This window comes from Mustela lutreola, chromosome 7 (genome assembly GCF_030435805.1).
Source record: "Mustela lutreola isolate mMusLut2 chromosome 7, mMusLut2.pri, whole genome shotgun sequence".
NCBI lineage: Eukaryota > Metazoa > Chordata > Mammalia > Carnivora > Mustelidae > Mustela > Mustela lutreola.
Window position 1 is genome coordinate 21,268,856 of NC_081296.1, and position 25,601 is coordinate 21,294,456.

Consider the following 25,601-nt stretch of genomic DNA (forward strand, 5'->3'; position numbering starts at 1 on the left):
CACTAACAGTTTTCAAAGCCCTTCTTTGTCTTTTCTTTTTTAAGATTTTATTTATTTATTTGAGAGTGAGAGAGTGAGCAGTGGGGAGGGAGAAGCACAAGCAGACTCTCCATTGAGCAAGGAGTTCGACATGGGGTTCAACCCAGGATCCTAGGATCACGACCTAAGCCAAAGGCAAACACCTAACCGAGTGAGCCACCCAGACACCCCAAAGGCTTTATTTTTCTTAACCACCAGGAATGACCACTTTATATATTAATGATATGAACACATGTTTGGGAAATAGTAAAGAGCTGAATTCAGTTTTTTTTTGAATTTATATTTTCTATTTTTATTTTCTAATTAAAATCAGAAGGATAGCTGTTGTTATTATTATTGTGCCTGCTCAAAAAGAAAAATGTGGAGCGCCTGGGTGGCTCAGTCGTTAAGCATCTGCCTTTTGCTCAGGTCATGATCCTACCGTCCTGGGATCGAGGTTCATATGGGGCTCCCTGTTAGGCAGGAAACCTGCTTCTCCGTCTCCTACTTCCCCTGCTTGTACTTCCCCTGCTTGTGTTCTCGCTGTGTCTCTCTATCTGCCAAATAAATAAATAAAATCTTAAAAAAAAAGAAAAGAAAAGAAAAATGTCTCTGAAAAATGAAAATTTTAGTTAAATACCCAGATATTTTATCTTTGTGACATCAAATACAAAAAGAATTGGGCTTGGGGGAATTGTGGGTTTTGTTTTGTTTTTGTTTTTGTTTTTGCTTTACTTTTATTTAGCCAATTGGCATTATGTGGAATGCCAGAGTGGAACTGAAAAACTCTCTTGTATTTCAAAAATCAGAATAAAATAAGTTAAACTTTTTTCTTATACCTTTCTCAGAAGTTTTTGAAAAATGTGAAGGGCACAGGTTAAAAGTATTAAAAGCCATGTGTTTGTAAATAAGAATTGTAAGAATGGACATAACTGAATATTAATAAGTACTCAAACACTAAAGACATTTAAGAAAAGTTAGCTTGGGAAAGAGAAGAATGGGAATAATTTAACCATTGGTTTCAAATAAGTAACAGGATGGGAGAAAGAAGGGAGGGACCATCTTGTTGCCAACCCCACTTAAAGACAATACTCGTGAGAACTGGCTTTAAACTCTATTATGTCTTAGACCAAGTATAACTCAAGGCTGGGCCCATGATGAATATCTTTTAACACCTTCTACTTAACACATCTCTTATATGCCGACCCCCTGTGATCTTGTAAGCCAGGTAGACAGATCTGTGTTAACACTACCTACCACAGAATGTTCCAGAATGTTCCAAAAGAAGTCACTAATAACCCATGCAAGTATCAAGGAAGAGCAGCTGTGTGGAAAAGAGACATCAACTGCATGAGTTGAGTTTTATGGGTGAAGAGAAAAGGATTCCAGGGAGGGGGATCCACATGTTCAAACGTAGTAAGATCCCATAATGTGCTCAAAGAATACATTTCTGTGTGACTATGGAGCAGGATCTGTGCCAAAAGGTGGTCCCATAGAATCAAGCCCAGCCCAGCTTTGCAGAAGTCTTCCTCCCACCATGTTAAGAAGGTGCCTGGTTTTCCCTCAGAGGTAATTGTAGTATTTTTATTGTAAAGACTTTTTATAAAGAAATGACATAATGGTGTCAGCATTCTAATGTTGAAAATACCATTCTGGTAATAGTATGAAGAATAGATTGGTAAGCATGTAATACGGTGGGCTGTTGCAATATTCCAGCCAAAAAATACACACATACATACACACACACACAAACACACACACAGAACTGAATTAAGGGTGTCAGAGTTAGGGATGATAAAAAGGAAGCAGGGTCAAATAGTTCTAAGTTGTTAGCAGAGACAGAACTTGTTAATGGTTTTGGTGAAGAGAAAAGAGGAGAAGAGCCTGGGATAATCCTAACGTTTTGCCTTGAGGAACCAAGAAGATGGTGCCACATTTTCTTGAATCGGGGCATACAGGAGGAGAAACAGATTTTTCCAGCACAAGTAGTTTGGGGAGATAGCACATTTCATTTTCCAGGCATGGCGTTTATGGTATCTATGAGATATATAAGGAAAATGTTCGTTTACTAGAAAGTAAGATCCATGAATTCAGGGACCTTGTTGGTTTATCTTTATTGGTTACTTTAGTTCAGCCAATCAGATAGGTGGCTTTCAACATAATCATCGCTTCACACAATACCTGACAGATGACAAATTCTCAGCCAATTCCAGCTGAATGTGTGTTTTTGAATGAATTTGTGGGTCTGGATCTCAGGACAGGCGATTATTCAGCACTCTCTGGTTTCCAGAGAACTCTAGAATCTCCTTGATGTCTACCAAGACCATTTTGTGTCTTGAAATATTGTGATTCTGGTCCACTCCCACAGGAGTGAATTACAGAAATCTTACTAACAGTCCTAGTGGTCCTATTACTCTTTGTGTACAGATATATAGGCAAGGTTGTTGGCTTCCTGACAGTTGAGGAAAAATTACAAAACTAATTTTTGAAGTGGTCAAACTGAGCAGAATGAATGGTAAAGTCATAGCATTGAAGTGAGCCTCTGTTTTGTTTTGTTTTGTTTTTTAATCAGACATATGGCTTTCAAGTTGCTATTGAAATGGTTAGGAGAGCCAAGCATTAATTGTTGAGATGGCCGTGATCCACATATACACCAAAACTCTAAAGGAGATTGTTACATTAGAATGAGTAGCAGTGAGAAGTGCATAGCTCCAGAAGAAATCTGGAAAAGACTTTAAGAAAGGAAAACCCCTTTAGTAAATGGCTCTGCTACTTGGAGAAGTTGGAACAAATCTTCTTGCCAGAGAAGCTTGAATTACCTGCCTATCCCTTTAAGCATTTTCTCGTACAAATCAAACACAGATGGCCCATTACGTTTATGACCTCCTGTCAATTACTCTAGATGAAGCATGCATTAATTATTGAAATATTTTCATAGTATACAAGTTTTTAGTGGTTACATTGCCTCAGATAATTTCAACTTTCTGATGAGAAGCCGGCATAAAGTATTTTATTTATGAAAATTAATCTCTTGAATGTAGTAAAACCTGAAAATACAGTAGTAGATTTTTTTTTTCTATTTAACAAAGCCAAACTAAAAATCCTGGCCTATATCCTTGGAAGTTGGTGTTATGTTAGCTTTGCCTGCAATACATAAACTCTGCCAAAATCTATTACAATTGTAGTAAATTTTGATTACTGGAGTTGTTTGTTATTTATGTCTAGAAGATAAAGATAATATTAGGAATAGCCCTCTTCCACTCAATGTATAAATTACATCCATAAAATATCTTGTTTTGTAAATAGTAAAATTAAAAAAAAACCCGACTTGGTTGAAGCTTCAAATATTTGCATCTACTTCCGTTCGAGTCAATAAACACTTCAGATGATGTAAAAGTCCACAGAGCGTTTAGACCTTTAACTGTGCCACTCGGTTTTTGTCAGGCATGGTAAACAAAACCCTGGGGCCATCTGACTGTTAAAACAGCGATAAGAACGTTCCAGTGAAGGCTCACTCTCTGAGAACGTGAAGACACTTGCAAAGGGAGCTTAGAGAAAGGCTTCTGTATTTTCTGTCACTCTGGAAGGAAGCTATTCATTCAACAAACAAGGAGCACCGACTCTGTGCAGACAACCCCTCTGGGCATTTGGAGTACATTGGGGAACAACAAAAATATTTCTGCTCCTACCAGGAGAGATTCTAACAGAATCAGTTGCCTCCTTTCATCTAACTCTTTGCCCAGAGAAGAAAGCTGAAGCACAGAGAGGTGAGCTAACTTATCTAACATCGCCCATCAAGAAGGCTGTAAAGTCAGAAGAAGAGCCCGGGTCATCAGAGCCCATCTTCTCAGTCCGCCATAATCTCTTGTGCATTTCCCATTTCCAACTGACCTTTTGCTGGTCCTTGAGGAGTTCATTCTTGCATGTAGTTAACTGGACTCCCTTCAGTAGATGTTTTCAGTGGACTAACCCTAGAAAAAAATTGATTAATTTAAAAAATGCGTTGTCTGTGTTTCTTCTCTCTGAAATCCACGTGAGTATAGGGTAAGAATGCTACAAATAAGACATCATCACAGGAATGCTGATTCACAGCCCAGGGGGAAACCATGGCCCTAGAGGAAACAAGCAAAGTTCATGCATGATCATTGGCTTCTTTCTCTGGCCAAAGCCAAAGATGGATTGAAAACTGGAACTCTAGCAAGACACACATGGAGGGTGCTAATGGCATTGTGCTTTCACAATGGCTTTGTAGGACACGGAAGAGAGCAATCCCTACATACCATGGTGGCAGCCAAGGCTAAAACTATGGTCCCTAGCTAGAGTCAGGTGAGAGTGATGTTTATCTACTGGAACCCTCTCACAGGCATTCACAAAAAACACTATTGATGGGAGAATTCACATAAAAATTAATGACACTGAGTAAATGCTGTTCAATTAATTTGGGGTGTTAATTTTGCCAATCTAAAAAAATAATTTATTTTCCAACCACGAAAAATAAACTCTCCCCAGTTTATTTAGCACATCATACTTTCTAAAACCTTCTTGCTCTTGATGAGACAGAGTCAGAGGGCTGTCTGAGGTCATATCAAATTTGACAGACGACAGCCCAGAAACTAGGCTTCCTGATTTACCACATCGAGCTGTGGATACTCGTTCAGGATGCTTCTTATTCGGTCCTCATCAGAGTCGATATGAGAAAGCATCGTCATGGTCATTGGCCAGATGAGAGCCTGAAGCTCAGGAACACAGAAAAAAGTCAGTCCCCAGTTCAAGTCAGAGAGAGGTAACTGAGCTTACAAAGTAGTCCATTAAGGGTGCGCTGGTAAGAAGGAGGGCACGTGCAGGAGAAGCAAAGTTATACCAGAAGAGAAGATGAAATGTGCAAGAATAGAAGTATATACAAGGCAAAGAAATTGTACAGAGGTAGAAGGAATTAATTTCATCTAGCACGAATAAAAGTCCAACCAGTTGCAAATATACCTAATTTGTTGTGATCAAAAGTATAAGATATTGGGACTTGTTATGTAGTGTCTATAGCTTTTTTTTTTTTTTTAAGATTTTATTTATTTGACAGCAAGAGCACAAGGGAAGGGAAGGGCAATGGGAGAGGAGGGAGAAGTAGACTCGCTGAGCAGGGACCCTGGTGCGGGGCTCAACCCCAGGACTCCGGGATCAAGACCTGAGCCAAAGGCAGATGCTTAACAGACTAAGCCACCCAGGGTCCCCTAAAGCTGTTGTTTCCGATGAGATGGCATAATAGAATTACCTCGGAAGCTTGAAAAAAATGCAATCTGATGCTTAATGAGTCGGCAACTTTGGACATACAGTGCAGGAATCTGTTTTTTAACAAGCTATATTTGGAGCCCATGATCTAAAATCGTGCTACTCAAAGTATGATCCGGGGACAAGCAGCCTCTTAAGAATGAAGACTCTTAGACCCCATCCAGGCACAATGAATTGGAAAGCGCCTTTTAACAGGATCCCTAAGTGACTTCCTCTACACTTGACAATTTAAAGAGCACTGGTCGACAGCACCTCTTTCCTACTATGTATTCACCTAATCACAAAAAAAAAAAAAAGTCAGGGGTGTGCCTGGGTAGCTCAGCCGGATAAGCATCCAACTCTCGATTTTGGCTCAGGTCATGATGTCAGGGTCCCAGGATCGAGCGCCTTGTGAGGTTCCACACTCAACGAGGTGTCTGCTTGAGGATTCTCTCTCTCTTCTCCCTCGGTCCCGCCCCCGACTCATGCACTCTTTCTTTCTCTCTCTCAAATAAATAAATAAATATTTTAAAAAATAAAAAGAAAAGACAAAGTAAGCCAGCATGTCAGAGAGTGTTCTTAGTGAACCTATGCAGGACCCAAGTGAGCTCTGCCTCTATCCCCAGCTTCCTTTCCATTCTAACCTTCTAGATTTCCATCACCCTCTGATAAAAAATTACAAAGTAGCCAATCAAGATTTTCTCCTAAGTTTTGTTGAAACGTAGCATCTAATTCATGGGATATCTAAGTATTTCAAGCATTTCCAAAAGTCACCTGTGATATTTTGGGGCAAGTGAATCACCATTTGCACATACCTCAATTTCCATTAACTCTCCCATTTCCCACAGTTTCTTGATGACAAGTAAAGCACCTTGGCAATCCCATCTGCTAGTTTTCTTTGCCCCCCCCCCAATAAGATAATCAGTCCAGCAAGATCAAGAGACACAGGTGTGTTTATAGTAGCTGGGAAAGCTATAACAATTCTACCCTCCTGCTAAAGCATCAGGTTCCTCTTACAAGTGTTTGTTTAAACCAGTCCCCCTGAGTGGAATTGGTGCAATTTCTCCTTGTTTGTAAGGCCAATGCATCTTCTGCCCTACTTAGGGGGAAGCCCTCCAGCCACCATTCCAGGGTAACAGACGAAGAAATTCTCTTCCTCCAGCCCAATTGTCACCACTCAGCTGGGAGCAATACAGCTCATGCAACACTTAGGTTTTGACAGGCACTCACTATTTTACTATATAATAAAAGAAATTTTAAAGAAATAAAATGAGTTGCAATTCTGCCACCCTGACAAGTTCATGGTCCATATGCATAGAAAGTTAAGTTTACATGTGGTTCACCATTTCCCTTTCCTTATGTCAAAGCTGGTTTTCCATATGGTTATAGAATTCACAGCATTTTCCTGCCTGCATAGCACTTCAATATTGTTATGCTATGTGTATGGCATCAATCTACAACTCTTGGACATGGAGTTGGCTTCCAATTTTTCATTATTAGAAATACCTTTTAACAGCTCATATTAGAGTTTTTAGAGATTCAATCCTAAGAGCTGACAATGATCTTTAAAGAAAAGAAGAAGTTGGTCTGTGGCCAGGACTGCATTGCTAACTTACATTAGGCTCCTCATAAGTGTATACCATTAGTTAGAAGGGGGAGCAAACAAAAATTTTAAAAACTATATAAAATCAATGCTTTCTATCTTAAAAATCTACTGAAAGTACATGCTCTACTAAGAGACCCAAAAGTATCATTTTCATCCATGAATTACTCTACATAATATAGACTAAATATGTTATTCATATAATGGGGTTAGCTTCGTTGCACTTAAAGGTTCTGAGTTACAAACAATTCATGGGTTACATCGTCGGCCATTTCCTGATTAGATGCCTGCACGAGAATAGAGCTGAAGAGAAACCTGCTGTAGCCTAGCGTTTTAATACAGCTGTAATTTGATTACATTCTCACTTTCTGCTTTAGACTGTGGAATTGAAAACACATTACTCTCCATCACTTAGAAGCTCCTTAACCTTTATTGAGGGTATAGTCCAGCCATTTCACATAGAACTAGCCCAACATCTGACTTCTGTTTTTCCCTTTCTTGTTAGCTGTCTCCCCAAACAATGGCAACGCTGGTTGTGATAGAGCATGAGGAAGATAGCAGAAGTCACATTAAGTACACAATTTTGAGAATAAGGTCTCCTCTGGAGTTCAGGGAAGGGGGATCTAGGACATGAGAAGAACAGAGAGGCAGCAAGATTTCGGGAATCATGACCGTTTTTGTTTTGCTAAGTAAAAGGTATATAAAGGAGGAGAAAATATGTTTTAAAAGACTGGTCTGGAGACAAATCCATGAAGGACTTTGAATGGTAGGACAAAGAGTCTGAATAATAAGAAAATACTGCAGTAAGAACTAATCCAAACTAGGTTTTTATTTCATAGATTGAGTCAGTGAAATGGGTTGAAGACAGGAGGGTATGCTAGGGTAAATATGGAGCTTCCACATTGTTTCAAAAGTTGGTAGGGAGGGAAGGGTCTGAAGAGGCAGCAACGGGGAACGGAGAGTGGGACATGGGTAGAAGTTTCTACAGAGGGGAACAAAAATTCACTGAGTGAAGGAGACAAGGAAAGTTGTTCTTAGCAAGTTGTTCCATAACAATGTCCTTCCCAGGCCCTAAGCTCTAAGCAAACACCAGCTTATCACAAGGCTATCTTCTCAAATGTAAGAATCTATAGGTCTTTGGTATGAAACTGTCTGAAACAATTATTTGAATCTCAATGTTATGACCAAAATGGAAATATGTAATTGACTTTTTGCACACATTTGTAAAGGATGGACAGTAGGTTTGTTTTGGTCTGGTTTTTTGACCACTGCCACACAATCTCTGATTAGCTGGACACCTCAATGGGCCAAGCAGCCCAACTTCTAGACATTTGACCAGTGAGAAGGCTGGCTGGCCCAGCTCACCCTGGAACAGAGAAAAGTCAATGAGAAGGCACTTTGGATGTTCTCCATCTTCTTGGAAAAGCAAAGGCAAAGTTTCTAACCAAGAATAAGAGTGACTGAGTGACATATAGGTAGGAGTAGAATTGAGAAAAGTCGTATCAGAGATTCTAACAGAACTTTCATTTAAAAATTAAACTGACTAGGGGTGCTGGGTGGCTCAGTTGCCTTTGGCTCAGGTCACGATCCTAGGGTCCCAGGATCAAGTCCCGCATCAGGCTCCCTGCTCAGTAGGAAGTATGCTCCTCCTTCTCCCACTCCCCCCTTGTATTCCCTCTCTTGCTGTGTCTCTTTCCGTCAAATAAATAAATAAACATTTTTTAAACTTAAATCGGCTAGATAATTTGGCAGTAACCATCAGAAGATGAAATGTGCACACCAAGCAATTTCACTTTAAGTACCCATGCTAGACACTCTTGCATAGGAGTATGATGAGCATGACACATATGGGTATATGAAAGAAATACTCATAGAGTATATAAGGAATTATGTCCAGGGATAGTCAGTGCAGCATTGTGTCTGAGCAAAAAGGTAGTAGGAATCTGTGCACATTGTGTGGGAATGACTCGATGAGCATTGGTATGGCCATACCATGGGAAATTCTTGAATTCTTAGAAAGAATGATGTATATCTGTTTCTACTAGCAAGGGAAGATCTCCAAGATGCTGATTGGTGAAACTATCAAGCACACAATGATATGTTGCTGAATATGACATGTGTTTTAGTTGTACTTTGGATAGAAAGAAAAAAAAAAAGAAAAGTTCGCTGACATAGATCATGTCAAGGAAATTGGAGAAAGCAACTGAGGTTGGAGATAGTGGCAGAGAGGAGGTTAGCCTTTGGTTCTAAACTCACAAGACAGTAAGTGTATGGTAATTGTTTTGAGTTTCAAAATTTCTGTGAAAATTGTAAATACCTTGGCCCAAAGGAATCTTTTCTTTTTTTCCCCCACCAAATATCTGTTCTCATACCAAAGACCTCTTTCCTCTAAAATGATTCTTATTTTTCTTTTTTCTTTTTAAAGTCAGTGAGGCACTGGGTTAATCCAGAAGTTAATGGTTGACTAGCAATGGATAGATAGATAGACAGATAGGCGGATAGATAGATGGACAGAGACAGACATGGAAACCTCCATTGGCCAATCTCCCTCAGAGTTACCAATTGCATACAGGGTCACCAAAGCAACTCTGTTCCATGCAGTTTTGTGGTCCCCACAGCTAAAAAGACAGGGAAAAATAAAGATCAAATGACATGCCATTGACCTGCCACCTCAGGGAGATCACTGTGTATGTCATATTTTAAAAAGAACGTAAAACGCCTTATCTTCCCGAAATGAGATCCACAAACGGAGCTGACTTGAAATCAGAGCTCAATAATCTCGATTGGAATTTATTCACTGGAATATTTTTCTAGGTTCAGAAATAAGTGGAAGCAAATTATTTTCTAAATGAGAAACTATGTCTACAGTACCTTTATATGAGTTCCAATCTTAGAGGACAAGGTAAAGCTAATGCAACTTTAATATAGTTTAGCAGATAGTGATTACTGCAAAATCGTCTTGTGCTCCCTCAGGATTTTTTTTCACTTAAGAACTTGATGGTGTTTGGGGGAAAGTGTTATAAGAGGGATTCTAGCCCGCAACAGAAAAGAAAATATTAACCCACTATGTCACCAACCGCTGGACTAATCTTTCAAGCAATTCAAAGACAGAATCACAACACGAGCCCCAAAAGGCAGTTTAAATATTCTGGGAAAATGCTAAATAGTCTTCACTTGCAAAAGACCACTTTGGTGGGTTTTCAGTTATTTGGGGCATGTTGCTTAGACTCCCTGATGCACAAGTCAGCCTTAATGTTAGTCGTTTTCTTTTTTCATGTGTTGGAAAGCAAGAACCGCAGAATATTTCTCTGAGCCTAAAGCAAGACATGGTCTGCCACGCTGAGCACGTGAGAGGCACACCAGGAAAGAGGTTTTAATGAGTAACTTTGCAGGAAAAGACCCTGAAAACTTCTTCTAAACATTGTACCCGTACTTTCTGTCTGAAATACATTCGGACAGAATCTGATTCACAGCCTCTAGAAGGCTCAGAGATGCTGGCAGCAGTAGTAGGGAGACTTCAGAAGTCCCTGATTATTTCAAGTGCATCAAAAGGTTTATGAGTACTCTCCACTCCTTCCCATCCCTGTCCCCCCATTCTGCCCCCCCATCGGAGCCCCCCCCATGTCCCCCATTCCCCCAGTCAGTGTCTGGAGATACCGCGTTGACTGGAGTTCTCCTGGAGAGAAAGATTGATAAAGCAAAGCAATTGGAGTTATTTCCTATGCATGAAATTGATTAAATGCTTCACTAAATGGCTTATAAATTTGCTTCTCATATTTCTGTCACCGCTGAAAAGATTACAGAAACTCTGCATATAACCATGTTGTATACAATACCAAATTACAAAAGGTTGTAAAAACTAATGTTTTGTTTAAAGTTTTGAGCAGGACCATATGCCTCCAGTGACCTTGAGTAAGCTATTTTAATTCAAACCATTTCAAAGAATAGAAAGGGGAGAAATATTCAACTCCATAACAACACAGACGAGTCGGTAGGTAAACCTCCGTTAACTCTGCTGAACCGGGTGTGGAGCGAACACCCTCCCGCAAACGTCTTGTGTCTCCAGAGCTGGGAAGCACAAGGTGGGTCAACAGGGATATATTTACAAAGGAGAGGAAAATAGGGTTTTAAGACCTCCCAGAGCCAACTTGGCCCTAGTAGGTTTCATTCAGAGACATACGCAAATGAGTTCTGAGTCTTGTATGGACTTGCAGGATCACAGAGAAGACAGGACAAATATTAGCAAGTGGGGGGGCAGTTAGGGGTGTTCTATGTTTAGCGTTTTTGTGTATCTATTTTTTCATCATCAGGCATCTTTCAAATGCTACCTCAGTTCTCTTTTTCTTCTATGTGAGAACGCCTTCCAACTCTTGAGGAACAATGGAGGGGGCCTGGGGGTGGGGGCAGGATTTTAGCAAAGAAGCAATTTATAGGCGATCACGTGACCTACAGATGTTCCTTGGAAAACGACTCCCGTTTCTTAACATGGCCTTAAAAGTACCTTCCCTTCTGCAGGGAAAATGATATTCTTTCATAACATTTATAAGACATTATGTCCCCAGCAAGAATTAACATTTGGCGTTAACTCACAGCTTGGGCCAGAACTTCAAGAGAAGAAGTTGTAAAACTTCCTCAACTTCAACCCAGGATGGGCTTCGGGACCGACTGGCCTGACCTCTGCGGTCCATGTCGGCAACCTCGGCTCACCTTCAGGAAGAGCCAGTGTGGGAACTAAGGGGGCTCCACCACCACAGCCTTCTGGTACGCAGTGAGCCCCAAATTATCAGGGCGGTGCTGTCAATGGGGAGCAGAAGGACTTTAAGGACTTTCCAGTATCAGGCTTAGGGACACATCTGCTTTTGCATGAAGTTTCTGGGTACATGTAAGAAGTGGTGATGGAATTATCTCTCTGGGAAAACACAGTGTAATCTAACTGGTAAAATCCAGATTTTTTTTTTTCCTCTGTCTCTCTTTTGGGGTGTGTGTGTGTGTGTGTGTGTGTGTGTTTTAATGAGTACCTGTTCTGGGAGATATGCCAAAAATTCAGGGATGATTTAACCTGGCCATCACTAGCTGGACAACTTATTTAACTCTTTGGTGATGGTTACATGAACCTTCTTGCTGGCTTCAAGCCACCACATAATTAACGTTGATGCCAGACACAGAGGGTTTAATAAATTATAACTAAGAAAGATGGCTATTATTCTACAACATAGAGAATAACTACCTTCTGCCCACAGGTGTTTGCCATCTTAAAACATACAAACCCATGATTCCTAAAGCTTAGCCCTTGAAACACTCACTCTATGAGATAATCCTTCCTCAAAGGGCTTTGTTGATCAAATCCATTGGGCAAAACTCTCCTGGGGAATTGCCGTGTATGGTAACATGGTAGGGGGCTCTGCTGGAAACGAGCCTCACTCCATTTAACCTGGGGTTTCTCACTTGACCTAAACTCCTTTTAGTATTAATGCTTAGAAACTTGGCATTGTTCTCGGAAACATACTCAGGGAAATATACTTAAACCTACTGCATGTCTGACAGAATAGCCCACCTCTTTTGAGAGTTTAGCAAGCTCTGGCAGTTACTTCAGGGAAACTCTGAGTCAAAATATGAGACATCCGTAAGTTCCCTGCAAGGAAGCTTTGCCATTCCTCTTGCTATGCCAACATTGGGTGATGCAAAATTTCCTTTCCTACCTGGACCAGTTGCATGTTTAGGGACGGTGGCTTTTTTTTTTAAGTAGATCTCTCCAATCAACACAAGAGCCTGTGGGCATTGAATGCCAGACAAATATTAGTTACATTTATAAATGTACACTCCACATACCTTGATTTTTTTTTCTTAAGATGATTTTTTCCACCTCTGAAGATTTTTTTTTAAGATTTTATTTATTTGACACAGATATATAGAGAGAGACAGTGAGAGAGGGAACACAAGCAGGAGGAGTGGGAGAAGGAGAAGCAGGTTTCCCACTGAGCAGAGAGCCCCACGCAGGGCTTGATCCCAGAACCCTGGGATCATGACCTGAGCTGAAGGCAGATGCTTAACAACTGAGCCACCCAGGCACTCCCCCACCCACAACCTGCCTGTGAAGATTTTTAACAAAATGACTTCCCTCTTCTATTTTAAACAATAGACGAAAGCCATGTTTATTCCTCCTTTCCTATAATCAAAGTCACTCATGCATCAAGATCATTCAAGAAAACCTGGCAGAGTGCGAGGAGAGTGGCGCAATTCTGGAGCTAAGCTTGGGTTTACCTTCATTGAATTTTTTAAGTAAATCATGTATTTGCATACTTCTTGTCTCTTAGCTAGTCTGAGTAACAAATCACTCACTAGGGGCATCAGAGGTGACGTACGCGAGAAGGACCCTTGGTGAGGATCTTCGCTGTACAGCTTTGGTTCTCAAAACTGTAAAGTGCCTGAGAATCCCATGGAGGCTGCTTCCAGCACAGGTCTCAGAGCCACGCCCCCTGGCTTCTGTTTAGGTAGGTCTGGGAGGAGCCTGAGAATCTGCATTTCTTTTTTTTTTTTTAAGATTTTATTTATTCATTTGAGGTGGGGAGGGGCTGAGGGAGAGGGAGAAGCAGACTCCCCACTGAGCAGGCTCCATTAGGACCTGAGCCAGAGCCAAAGGCAGATACTTAACCAACAGAGCCACCCAGGCACCCCAAGAATCTGCATTTCTACCAGGCTCCCAGGTTATGCTGATACTACTATTTGGGGACACCACTTTGAGAGCTACAGCTGTGCAGCAGCTCCCTAACGTGCCAGATCCAACAGATCATAATAAACCCAAGCCACAGCCTCCAAGATGGAAAGTTTTAGGGAGGAGACACAAGAAGAATCTGGATTTTTAATAAACTCCCCAAGCAATTCAAAACATGCAGGTCTGGACTACTTCAGCCAGAGAAGCGAGGCTCGCCTCTTACATCGGGTCCTTGGGTCTTGGTCCCCCCGGCTGCCTCTGAGCTAGGGAGTCTCCCTCTTCAAAGTGCAAGACAGCTGAAGACCCGGGAATGCCTCATCCAATAACTTGTCCAGTAATTGGTATATTGATTGCTAATGTCATCATGTTTTAGTACCTATAAACCCCTCACTCTATTACACAGCCCCCAACAATCCAAAAAGTCATTGTTTATTCATTGTGACTCCCAAACTGGCCCTTGTCAGTTTCTGCTGGAAGGCTTGCTGATAAAAATCAGCAGATGATTGGACGTACACATTCTTAACATGACTGACCCATGACATCTCCAAGGGCAGCCAGGGAGCCTGTCATTATAGTACAATACTTCTCTTTCTTCCTCCTTATCTAGCCCCAGATGACTCTGAGATTTTTATTAACTCATTAATGACTGAAGATGTCATTAGAGCCAGTAGAAGGGTTTTCTTTTCCTTTCCTTTCCTTCTTTCCCTCCTTCCTTCCTTTAATGGGAATAAGTGTACACTTTGCTCATGGCAGGAGGGGGACAAGCTCATGGATGAAACAGCTAAAACAAACCAAAGGGAGAGACCCTTTCCCTCTCTAGAATTGGAAATCTGATTGACGGGTGCTAGGATTGAGATCCTGCACACAGAAATACCAAGTTGTTTCAGAAATACATTGGGCAAGAAAAAATGGGCAGTCCAATAAAGAAATAGCAACCCATAAATTTCAGCAATTTCCATTGTGTGGTAGGCTCGAGCTCTCCAACCTAACAGCTAAATAAAAAATAAAAGAAAAAAGAAAAAGAAAAAAAACCTGAATAAGGCTATTGAAACCTCTAAATGTTTCTTACCTACACATTCATTAAACCACATCTTGTTTCTGCGTGCTTTTAATTTTCACATCTGCAGAACTGCTTTTAAAAATCAAATTAGATCTTTTGAAGGCACTTAAATTGCAACAACCTTATGTTTTTTTATATACTCTCGGGTTTCAGCCTTTTTATCTGGGTTGTGTGTCCAATTAATGGGATATCTCAAGGAAGCACTAATCATTCCGAAAACTTGAGAATATAAAAAGCAAGCAGACTATTTTCATTATAACTGATTGGATTGAGAATAAGCTACAGAGGAAATGTTCAATAATTATGATAACTTTTTTTAGATGAGATCACAAAAAAAGTCAGTCACATAAGGTGCCTTTCACTGCAGCAAAGTCTTTGAAATCCTGTTTTCATTTGATTCCTCTTCGGGGTTCAGCCTCGGGCATGTCAGGAGGCTGGTTGGAGAGTGGGTTTACACTGATTTTATCAGCCTGGATAATTCACTTGGCAAAGAAAATGTCTGTTACTAGATGTATCTCATATGTTATTAAGTGTTTATGAAATTTTACTATTGTCAAAACACATTGTGAATTAACAGATCCTCATCACACATGGAGAAACAACTCTCTCAGAGAGAAAATTGTTGTCTGAAGACTGAAAAAGATTTTTGCCCAAGGAAATTGCTGTCGGTACACTATGACCAAGATTGAAATAATGCCTTAAGCCAAGTTTTATTCTTAAATCACCTAATTACCTCTTTCTGTCTGTATATATTTGCCTGGTGGAAAATTTTATTCATTAAATGCTATATTAAATAGAATAATTAGTTAAAATTTGCAGATTAATTAAATGCAATAGTTTTATCTAATTCAGTAATAACAGTACTAAAATGTTTGTTCTTTACCTCTCTGTTTATGAGACCAAACACCCAGAGAAAACCTGGGAAAAAAGAGTCAAAAACCAGATGTTTTTAAAGATCCAGATGTATAGTGTCAAGTAAAGAAAACAATCAAGAATTAAAAATTTTTTTTTCCATTTTCATCCAGATGTTTGGTGTCATATAGACACAGTCTTAATCTGCTCAGTCATAATCACAATGTTCTTTAATATCATTTGCCAATATTTTAATCCCTCCATCACCAAATTATCTCTAACAATCCTGTTTAATCATTCATAGGGGAAAACACAAAAGATATATTCCTCAGAAAAAAATATATGTGTATGTATATATAGAATGCCCAGCAGACTCAAAACACAAGAATACCGGCCAGAATGGTGCCCAAGTCTTTATGTTGAAAAACACTTCCTATCTGCGTTTTCAAATGATGAAAGATAATTCAACATAAATGGTTGGCAACTTAATTTTAATTGACATGCATGTGCTAATTTCAATTTCTAGTAAGTAGTTTAGGAGAATAACAGGCTCTCAAGTGTAAATGATGGCCATCTTTTCAATGGGGCTCTTTTCCCAACTTACTCACTTACTGCTAAATCCCAAAAAAGACAACATTTGAGGAATAATTTCCTGTTCTGGTGACTGGTGAGAAACCCCAGCCTAGAAATGAAAAGGCTTGATATGGAGCGCCATCACCTTCAGGGTCTAATTGTGTGAACTTGAGCTAGTCACTTAAGCTCTGAGCCTCAATTTTTACTTCTTTAAAATGGAAACAATAACTCTGCCCCCAATTAACCTTAGGATCTGATGAAAGACCTCTGGAATTGCAGAATGCCTAGCAAGTACAAAATTGTCATTAATATGTAACATATTTTATCATTAATTTTATGTATTGTTTAAATGCTATCACGTGGAAGTACTGTTCCTGTTAATACAGAATTCAGGGGCATAGGAGAGATAGCCACACTCAAAAAGATCTGGCCAGCAGCACCTAAGTAGCTCAGTTGATTAAGCATCTGCGTTAAGCTCAGGTCATGATCTCAGGGTCCTGGGATCAATTCTCGCATCGGGCTCCCAGCTCATCAGGGAGTCTGCTTCCCCCTCTCCCTCTACCCCTCCCCGCCTCTGTTTCTCTCTCTCTGTCTCAAATAAATAAATATAATCTTTAAAAAAAAAAAAAGATCTGGTCAGCTATTTTCGGTTTACAAATTAGTATGACCATAACCCCTGGGTGTGCAAAACAATATCAAATTCCCCTCCCCCATGTTCCTGTGCCCTTCCTTCACCTTGCCTAATCCAACTGAGAAATCATGTTAGTACTGCTCTCTTTCTGTTAACTAAATGGACTATTCATAGATACCACTGGTTGGGTCTGTATTACAACAAGGCCACTTCTGTCAATCTAGAACCATATTCTCAGTCAACTGCTGGTCTTAACTTCGATGCGCTCCCTCACACTCTTGCCCAAGGGCAGGGAGTCCAGTCCTCGCATTATACCAACTTGGTGGCTCCTTAATACTCAAACAGAACTCATGGTTTCTATCAAGGGAGATTGCTTTCATTTTGTTTTGTTTTGTTTTGTTTTACTATTGATAAGACGTATGCCCTGAGAAGTTATCATCAAAGACCAAGCCAACCTTCCTCCCCACAATCTGACCAGGTATCTGAGTGAGAAATTGACGTATGCACCTGTACAACACAAAGCACCAAAGATCTTGCAAGCATTTTAGTCTCATACTTTTTCATCATAGCTCCAAGACTTTTGGAAAGTACCTCTGAAACTCTTGACCTCTACTTTGAAGATACTGAAAGGTTCTTACAGGACCAAAAAAAAAAAAAAAAAAAAAAAAAAAAAAAAAAAAAAAAAGAAAAGAAAAAGAAAGGAATAAAAGTATGAACGGAATGGAAGACAACACAGTTCATTTTAAATTTTAAAAAATCTCTGCAGTGTCAGAATGCTATAGCCAAACGAAAGCTCACACAATAAGACATTTCTTTAAAAGTGGACTCTTAACTTTTTCCTCACTTCTATGACCACAGGGAAAATGGAATGACTAATTGTGTTTTCACTCTTCAACTTTTTGAAGTCACAAATCACTCATTAGCGTGTTGCTATATTAGAACACTTGCCTTAAAGGGCCAGAAATCGATATAAAAGGAAACAATAATAGAAAAGGGAAAGATTTGGGGCGCCTGGGTGGCTCAGTGGGTTAAGCCGCTGCCTTCGGCTCAGGTCATGATCTCAGGGTCCTGGGATCGAGTCCCGCATCGGGCTCTCTGCTCAGCAGGGAGCCTGCTTCCTCCTCTCTCTCTCTCTGCCTGCCTCTCTGCCTACTTGTAATCTCTGTCAAATAAATAAATAAATCTTTAAAAAAAAAAAAAAAAAAAAAAAAAAAAAAAAAAAAAAAAAAAGAAAAGGGAAAGATTTTTCCCGTCATAATAGGGAAAGGTGTGTGAGCTGGAAAAAAGTACAGTACCGAAGCTCATGACAAGTCATGATAAATGGGTCGTTATAAAATTCATGTTTAGGCAGCACCAGGCCGGGGATAATGCCATTCGTCATGGCAACACGAGGCAGCTAATGAGCCCTCATTGCATATTCATGTCTGTGGCGGGTCTTCTCTCCCTCCCACCCTGAACTAGTGTCTGGAAATATCTCCACCTCAAGCTAAAACTTAGCTAGGCCTTCTTCTTCTTCTCCTTCTCTTTCTTCTTCTCTTTCTTCTTCTTCTTCTTCTTCTTCTTCTTCTTCTTCTTCTTCTTCTTCTTCTTCTTCTTCTTTTTCTTCTTCTTCTTCTTTTTATTTGTTATCGTTGCAGCAATTACACTGTAAAAGTGCTGCCCAAGATTGATTGCTCTGATCTGTAGTTCAATTGTAAATTAGAATACACATCCCCCCAGGGACACAGGGTCCCTATTTGTGATTAAGAAAAAAGCCCCATAATAGACTAATAGCTAAAGTTCTCTCTCTTTTACTTTCAGGCAATTAGCTTGATGAAATGGCCTCTTTTTGTGTACCCTGGAAGTGTAAACCGATATCATAATGAAGTATATGATGTTTATTCTATTATTTTCACCTTGCCGGGTATGCAGGAATGCATAAGTCATTGCGGCTTTGTCTGGTACGTTTACTGATTCACAAGGAAACTCGTTCTTAAAGATGCAGTGTGTGCATTTTGAGGCTTGAGCTAAAGCAACCCCTAACTGTGGGCTCACCGCCACGCAAAAGACTTCCTACTAAAGCAGAAAACACGGAATTTCTCAAGTAATGGGAAGAGCGAGATTCTGGTAGTCAAGAGTCATCTAGCTGCTGGACCCCTCTGGGGTGGGTGAGGTGAGAAAGTTCAAAAGGCAGCTCCCTCAGGCTCAGTGAAGACCCCAGGGTCCTTTAGCAAAGGGTTCTGGGGTGACTGGGCACCCAGCGAGACTCCAATCGACTGTAATGTGTTCTTCGTCTCCGCTAATGAGTTGTGGGATCCCAACGCCATTTCTACTCTTGGGTGGTTGAAGCTGGTCCTACAGAACGTTCCACCTTGAAGTGCACTGCGTCCTCCCCCACTCCAAATGTCTTGTCTTTTCAAGATCCAAAACTTTGATCTCCTAAGCTGACAAGAAAACATTCTTTAGCTTCCTACATGCACCAGCTGACAGAGGTTTGGAGCAGCAAGCCAATGAACACAATCGCTTGTCGCTGGCCCATTTCCAACGTCATTTGTGTTGTTCCTATACAGTATTTTAATATTTGTTTTCTTTTCATTCATGAGGGCCTCAAGAGGAAAGGAGCGGGGGGAAAGTGTCTCAACTAGGCAAGAGAGAAATAGGAAAGAAGGACAAACAAAACAAAACTATCTTGATGTAAAATGGTTTATGGTGAAAAGATAAAATAAAATAAAATAAAATAAAATAAAATAGTTGATAGTGGATTTCTTATTAAGATGTTAATTACCAATCCATGGGCACCTGGGTAGTTCAATTGGTTAAGTCACTGTCTTTGGCTCGGGTCATGATCCCTGGGTCCTAGGATCCAGCTCCCATCAGGCTTCTTGCTCAGTGGGGAGTCTGCTACTCCATCTCTCTGCCCTTCCTCCTGCTTTTGCACACTCTCTCTCTCTCTAAAATAAGTAAATAAAGTCTTAAAAAAAAAAGATATTAATTACTATTCCAGTTCTATGTTCCAATTCCCAGCCATTCATCAATAACCCAGATGTTGGGGCGCCTGGGTGACTCAGTGGGTTAAGCCTCTGCCTTCAGCTCAGGTCATGATCCCAGGGTCCTGGGATTGAGCCTCGAATCTGGCAATCTGCTCATCAGGGAGCCTGCTTCCTCCTCTCTCTCTCTCTCTTTGCCTGCCCCTCTGCCTACTTGTGCTTTCTGTCTGTCAAATAAATAAATTTTTAAAAAAATAATAATAACACAGTTGTTACTACCTACCAAACATTTTCTGGGCTTATGTTGCTGAATAAATTCATCTCTGTCCTTTTTAATATGAACTGCACTTGAGTTTCTAGAAAATCATATTTATAGCAAAAGGATCTCATTAATTTTTTTAGTATTGAACTGGATGTGCATTTTTAGATTTGTTTCTATTTTAATACTGATGTGTGGGATAGTTTTTTGTTACATATAAAACCTGTTTGCCTTTCCTCTCAGTTACTCTAGCCACTTCCTGGCTAAATAAAACTTTTTTGAGAAAGTTTATTACTGTAGCCTGAAAAGTGATTCTAAGGTTATAGAATTTCCAAGCATACGACAAAATGAGCTACCCAGAAATATCCCAGGAAAATTCACTTTGATATCTTTCTTGCTAAGCATCAAAGGTTTTGCCAGTCTTTATTTGGGGACTGACTTTCTCTTTTTCAATATTTATATACTGAACTGCTCTGTAAATGATAAACCTGCAGTATAATAATTGTAAATTTTCATTGCTTCTAGAAATGTTTGAATGTCTAGCTGCTACATTGCTGCCATATTTGAAATATGTTATTGTAAACTTTCAAGTGACATTGAGCCTGGGAAGTTCTCATCCACACTCAACAGCATTTACTTGTAGAAACCAGTCGCATTTTTAAAGAGTACATTAACTGTATAACTACAATGCCTGATATTTACAAAGTGCCTGATAAGTTTTGAAGTTCTTTCGTATAAATCACATCACATACATACTTCTATGAGACAAATGAGACAAATAATTTTATTGTCAGCCCAAAGATGGAAGGAAGGCAACAGAGGCTCAGAAAGGTTAAGGGACTTGCCCCAAGTCGCAAGTCGGCACACATGAAGTTGAACCTTGTCTCTAGGCATTTAACTCCAAAATCTGAATCCCTCCTGGAAGGTCATGCTGTCTTCATACTAGCTACACAACCACCATAGGCAGAAGCCCTCCTGAATCTCAAAGCTCGTACAACAAACAAGTCTGTGAACTTTAACTGTATCTGGGCAAGATTGACAAATGAATGTAAAGACACACACACACACACACACACACACACACACACACACACCTTGATAAAAAGGAAGGGAGAAAAGGGATAGAATTCTGTACCACACTGTTACCTACTTACCTAAATATAAAATAAATAATCTATATTTGATTGCTAACATATGTTTAGACTAGGTAGATACCAACCACAAAACTGAACCAATTACCTAGGTAATTCAAATTTGAGGGACGGGGGAAGGGCACTCTTTCCAGGAGACATGGGTTTGTATCTAAATTTTCCAGAGATTTGGTTGAATCATCTCATCAGACTTCTTTCCAAGACCTTTAGACACACCACACCCTCTGTCTTGACCTTACCTCATGTCACATACTCCCATAGAACTAATATATCCCTGACCATCAATCTAGAATTAGCTCAAAGATCACTCATCCATGGAGAATGGTCCCTAACTTCTACCTCTAGCTCTGTTTCAAATGCCTCTTTGATCTGATATTCAAAAATGAACCTCCTTCATCCTCATAATGGCCTCTTCCATCCAGCTATAATCTTTTCCAAGGGTGTACTAGACCTGTTTCCCAAAGTGTTCCCACTGTCAAGATCATAGGCATACCAAATGCCATGCTTAGAGCCCTGAATTTAGCAAAGCAGCTCTGGGAAGCTCTTTGCCAATGAATGGCCACTATGTTGATGAGGATTGGCCACTACTTTGCTGGAGTGGCCTTGAAGTGGCAACTACATCAGATAAAACGTGCAAAGCAGAAAGAACCCAACAGAATAGGCAAAATCAATGACCAACGTACATCAGCCATGATTTCCTATGAAAAGCTGTTCCTGGGGCGCCTGGGTGGCTCAGTGGGTTGGGCCGCTGCCTTTGGCTCGGGTCATGATCTCAGGGTCCTGGGATCAAGTCCCGCATCGGGCTCTCTGCTGGGCAGGGAGCCTGCTTCCTCCTCTCTCTCTCTCTCTGCCTGCCTCTCTGCCTACTTGTGATCTCTGTCTGTCAAATAAATAAATAAAATCTTTAAAAAAAAAAAAAAAAAAAAAGCTGTTCCTACCTGAACATGAGAATGGCCCCGGAAATGAGCCCCAAACAAATGACCCCAAAATGAAGAGTTTAGAAGTAAGTATAAATAAGTCCAAATCCCAAATGTGACATTACTTAAACTTATGGGAGAAATGAGGGGATGTGTCATTATTTCATTCATTCATCTACTCATCTGTTCAATAAATCATTCAACAAATTCTTACTGAAACTTGCCCTCATGGAACTCTTGCCCTCATGGAACTCACAGTATAATAGGGGAGACACATATATATAATTCTACCACTGAATATAAGATTATAATGCATGCAAAACTATGGATAAAATGGGACTCTTGGTGGGAACTTCACAGAGACAAGTATAGAAAGTCTTAATAGAAACCCGGAGAATGAGGTTATAGATGCAAGTATGGAGAAAGGGTGTGGGGGGCAGGGAGGAGAGCATTTGTGGAAGTAGAATGTGCAAAGGCCCAGGGTAGAACACAGCTTAGCAAATTAAAGGGCCATTTAATGGTCCAGCGAGACTGGATCCCTGGGAACTAGAAATAAAGTGGATTGTGACAAGGCTGAGGACATGGGTAGGCTTGGCCAGACCAAACAGGACCCTGCAGGCCACAGGCCACAGTAGGAATTCTGGACACCACCTGAAGCCCAGTGGAAAGCAGCTGAGGGTCTTCCAAGCAGGAAACGCTGGTGATCACATCTGTAGGAGGCTAGAGGATGATAGTGTTGTTACATTCTGAATGAGGAACCTCAATTTTTAAGGCATACAATGGTTTTATTTCCCCAACGCTGGCTACCAACCATGCTTTAAGGAACCACTTCCCCTTTACTGTTAGAAAACAGACCTCTCTCCTACCCACGTGCTATGTGAGCCCAGCACCAGGCCTGCCAGTGTTGAGTAGGGAAGATCTGACTTAACAGGTATGATGTCAGAGACCTTTTGAGTCTGTTCTAAGAAACAGTGACTGCCCTTGTGATAGCAAGCCATTGCTCAAATGCAACACCAGAGCTAGAATACCATATGTAGGCTCTGAATGAAAGGAGCTCGTCCAAAGATCCTGAAAGTTGTCACTCTCAACATCTTAAAATTCCGACTGTGGCTACAGGACATGTCCCTGAGTCCCTTTCCTGCACCCTTTGACCTGGCCAGGACCTACCCACTTTGAGCCCCTGCCCTGTGGAAGGCTCCCTCCTCTTCCAGCATATTTGAGATGCCAGCCTGATCAGACCTAGAAAACAATACCCAGAATTAGGGCAGGATACAGAGGCACCTGGGTGGCTCAGTCAGTTAAGCGTCTTCTTAGTTTCAGCCCAGGTCATGATTTCCAGGTCGTGAAATCCAGCCCCGTGTCTGGTTCCAGCTCGGGGTGAGATCTGCTTAAGATTCTCTTTCCCCACAAACCATGAGAGACTGTGAACAACTGAGAAACAAACTGAGAGTTTTGGAGGGGAGGGGGGTGGTGGGTTGGGTGAGCCTGGTGGTGGGTATTAAGCAGGACACGTACTGCATGGAGCACTGGGTGTGGTGCATACACAATGAATCTTGGAACATTGAAATAAATCAATAAGTAAAAGATTCTCTCTCCTCAGAGGCACCTGGTTGGCTCAGTCAGTTAAGCAGCTGCTTTCGGCTGAGGTCATGATCCCAGAGTCCTGAGATGGAGCCCCATGCGGGCTCCCTACTCAATGGGGAGCCTGCTTCTACCCCTCTCCCCTGCTCATGTTCACTCTCAGTCTCTTTTTCTCTGTGTCTTAAATAAATAAATAAAATCTTTAAAAAAAACCAAAAAACCTGCTGAAGTCCCAATAAGGTCTATAACTAGGATAACACTATTGAATCCTTTTCCTAATGTTGACAAGGTACTGCGCTTTATATGAGCTGTTATCTTTGAGGAAACTGGGGAAAGGGAACAGGCGATCTTTCTGAATTATTTTTACAACTTCTTTTGAGTCCTAAAACTTTTCAAATAAAATATGATTACTTTTTTAAAATAAAATTTATGCATGCTTACATTTTCATTTTTTTACTTTCTTTATGCTCATATATATTTCTAAAATAACAAAGAGAAAATATCATGATTAGATATTGCTATCCTGCACAACACTAGCATACAGGGAAGGTAATGCCCTAATTCTGGGCATTGTTCTCTAGGTCTGATCAGGCTGGCATCTCAAATATGCTGGAAGAGGAGGGTGGTGAATTACTTTTGCCTGATTCAAGCACATCCTCAAAATGATGTTTTCATAAACAAAGTGCCGACGGCTACGATCTTATCTTCCCTTTTCCTTTTATCCTAATTCAGGTCAATAACAAGTATTTCTGCTCTCTTCGGCAGATTCCAGGTTGTGGAAGAAAAAGAGCTATTACAAGCTACAGGGCAGTGTTAGTGGGAAAAGCACAAGAAGCCAGAGTGCCTTTAAACTTCTACTTTTGCATTATCTTTAAAAAAAAAAAAAAAAAAAAGCCCAATTTCAGGAAGAGATGTTTCAAATAAATAAGGCTGGCATTTGCACTCTAACAGTGTTATTGAAGTTTTTAAATCATGTGTTCAAGAGCCCACTGTTGGTTATATGGGTAACAATGTGGGTCATTACATCAAAACTCTCTGAAGCACAGTAGGCAATTTTTCGACAGTCAGGAATCTGAAAACTACCAACAAGTAATTCATAGGCATGTAGATCAAGGAAAAGCTTCAGTTTGGCTTAAACATGTAAGTTCAAAAAGGCCTCTGTCAGCATAAAAAGCTGCTGTTTCCAATACCATGCAGTTAATAAGGTTCCTGCAGTCCATACCGTGAGAATTATGAATAAGCCTGTACACATCATAAACATAAAATCTAATTCAAAGATGAATGATATCCCCCCATATTTATCCCTCTTTTTCTGGAAACTGCATACCCTTTAGTAAGTGTACCTAAGAAGCACACCTGCTCAGAAGTCGCCCTCGTTTTGTGCTAACTTGCTTAAACTGAGTTCAGCTTAAGGTATGGCATGCAACATCATCTTAGCGACCCACAGGCTCCTGCGGAAGAGATTGGGCAGGATAGAGTACGATCACCAGGTGCAGGGAAAGAATGCCTGTCTGATTGCTAGAAAAGCTCATCAGGGAAGGCCATCCATCTTTACTTTTTCAGGATAACATCCCCAAGCTGTAAAGACAGATTCACTTAATAAAAAAGGAGGCAAAAAAATGCAAAAATGTCCTTAATGTTTGCCTTATCCATTCACAAATCAAAGGGAAAAAAAACTATAATTACCTCGGGCTCTATCAAGACTACGAGATTTCTTCTGCACAACCATTTCTGTGGCAGGAACAAAGCTTTATTCCAAAGGAGGGGTGTGTGTGGTGGAATCCACTTTAAAATATCCCAAAAGAGATTTTTAAAAAAGCACAAGATTCTGTAGCTCTTTAATGCTTGCCATAGGCCAAATCGTACAATTAGAATCAGTCACTTTAAGTGCCGAAGTCATATAATGCTAATAGATCACTTTATAATGTGAGCACTTTTTAAAAGTCGTATTTAATTTTCCATTACTACTGTACTGAATGCTAGCCGTGTCTGTCCATTCATAGACTCTTCTGCGCA

At 40.4% G+C, this 25,601-nt stretch overlaps 1 protein-coding gene and 1 long non-coding RNA gene across 3 annotated transcripts in view; one reads left to right on the plus strand and one right to left on the minus strand.

Moving 5' to 3' along the window:
- The window catches only part of LOC131835672 (uncharacterized), a 286,091-nt gene that overhangs the window by 236,677 nt on the left and 23,813 nt on the right, over positions 1 to 25,601 (plus strand). The window lies entirely within an intron of this gene.
- The window catches only part of LOC131835667 (uncharacterized), a 73,913-nt gene continuing 50,088 nt past the window's right edge, over positions 1,777 to 25,601 (minus strand). The window contains exon 9 of the transcript XR_009355310.1: positions 1,777 to 3,989. The gene's annotated coding sequence lies outside the window, so the exon portion shown is untranslated. The remainder of the gene's footprint in view (positions 3,990 to 25,601) is intronic.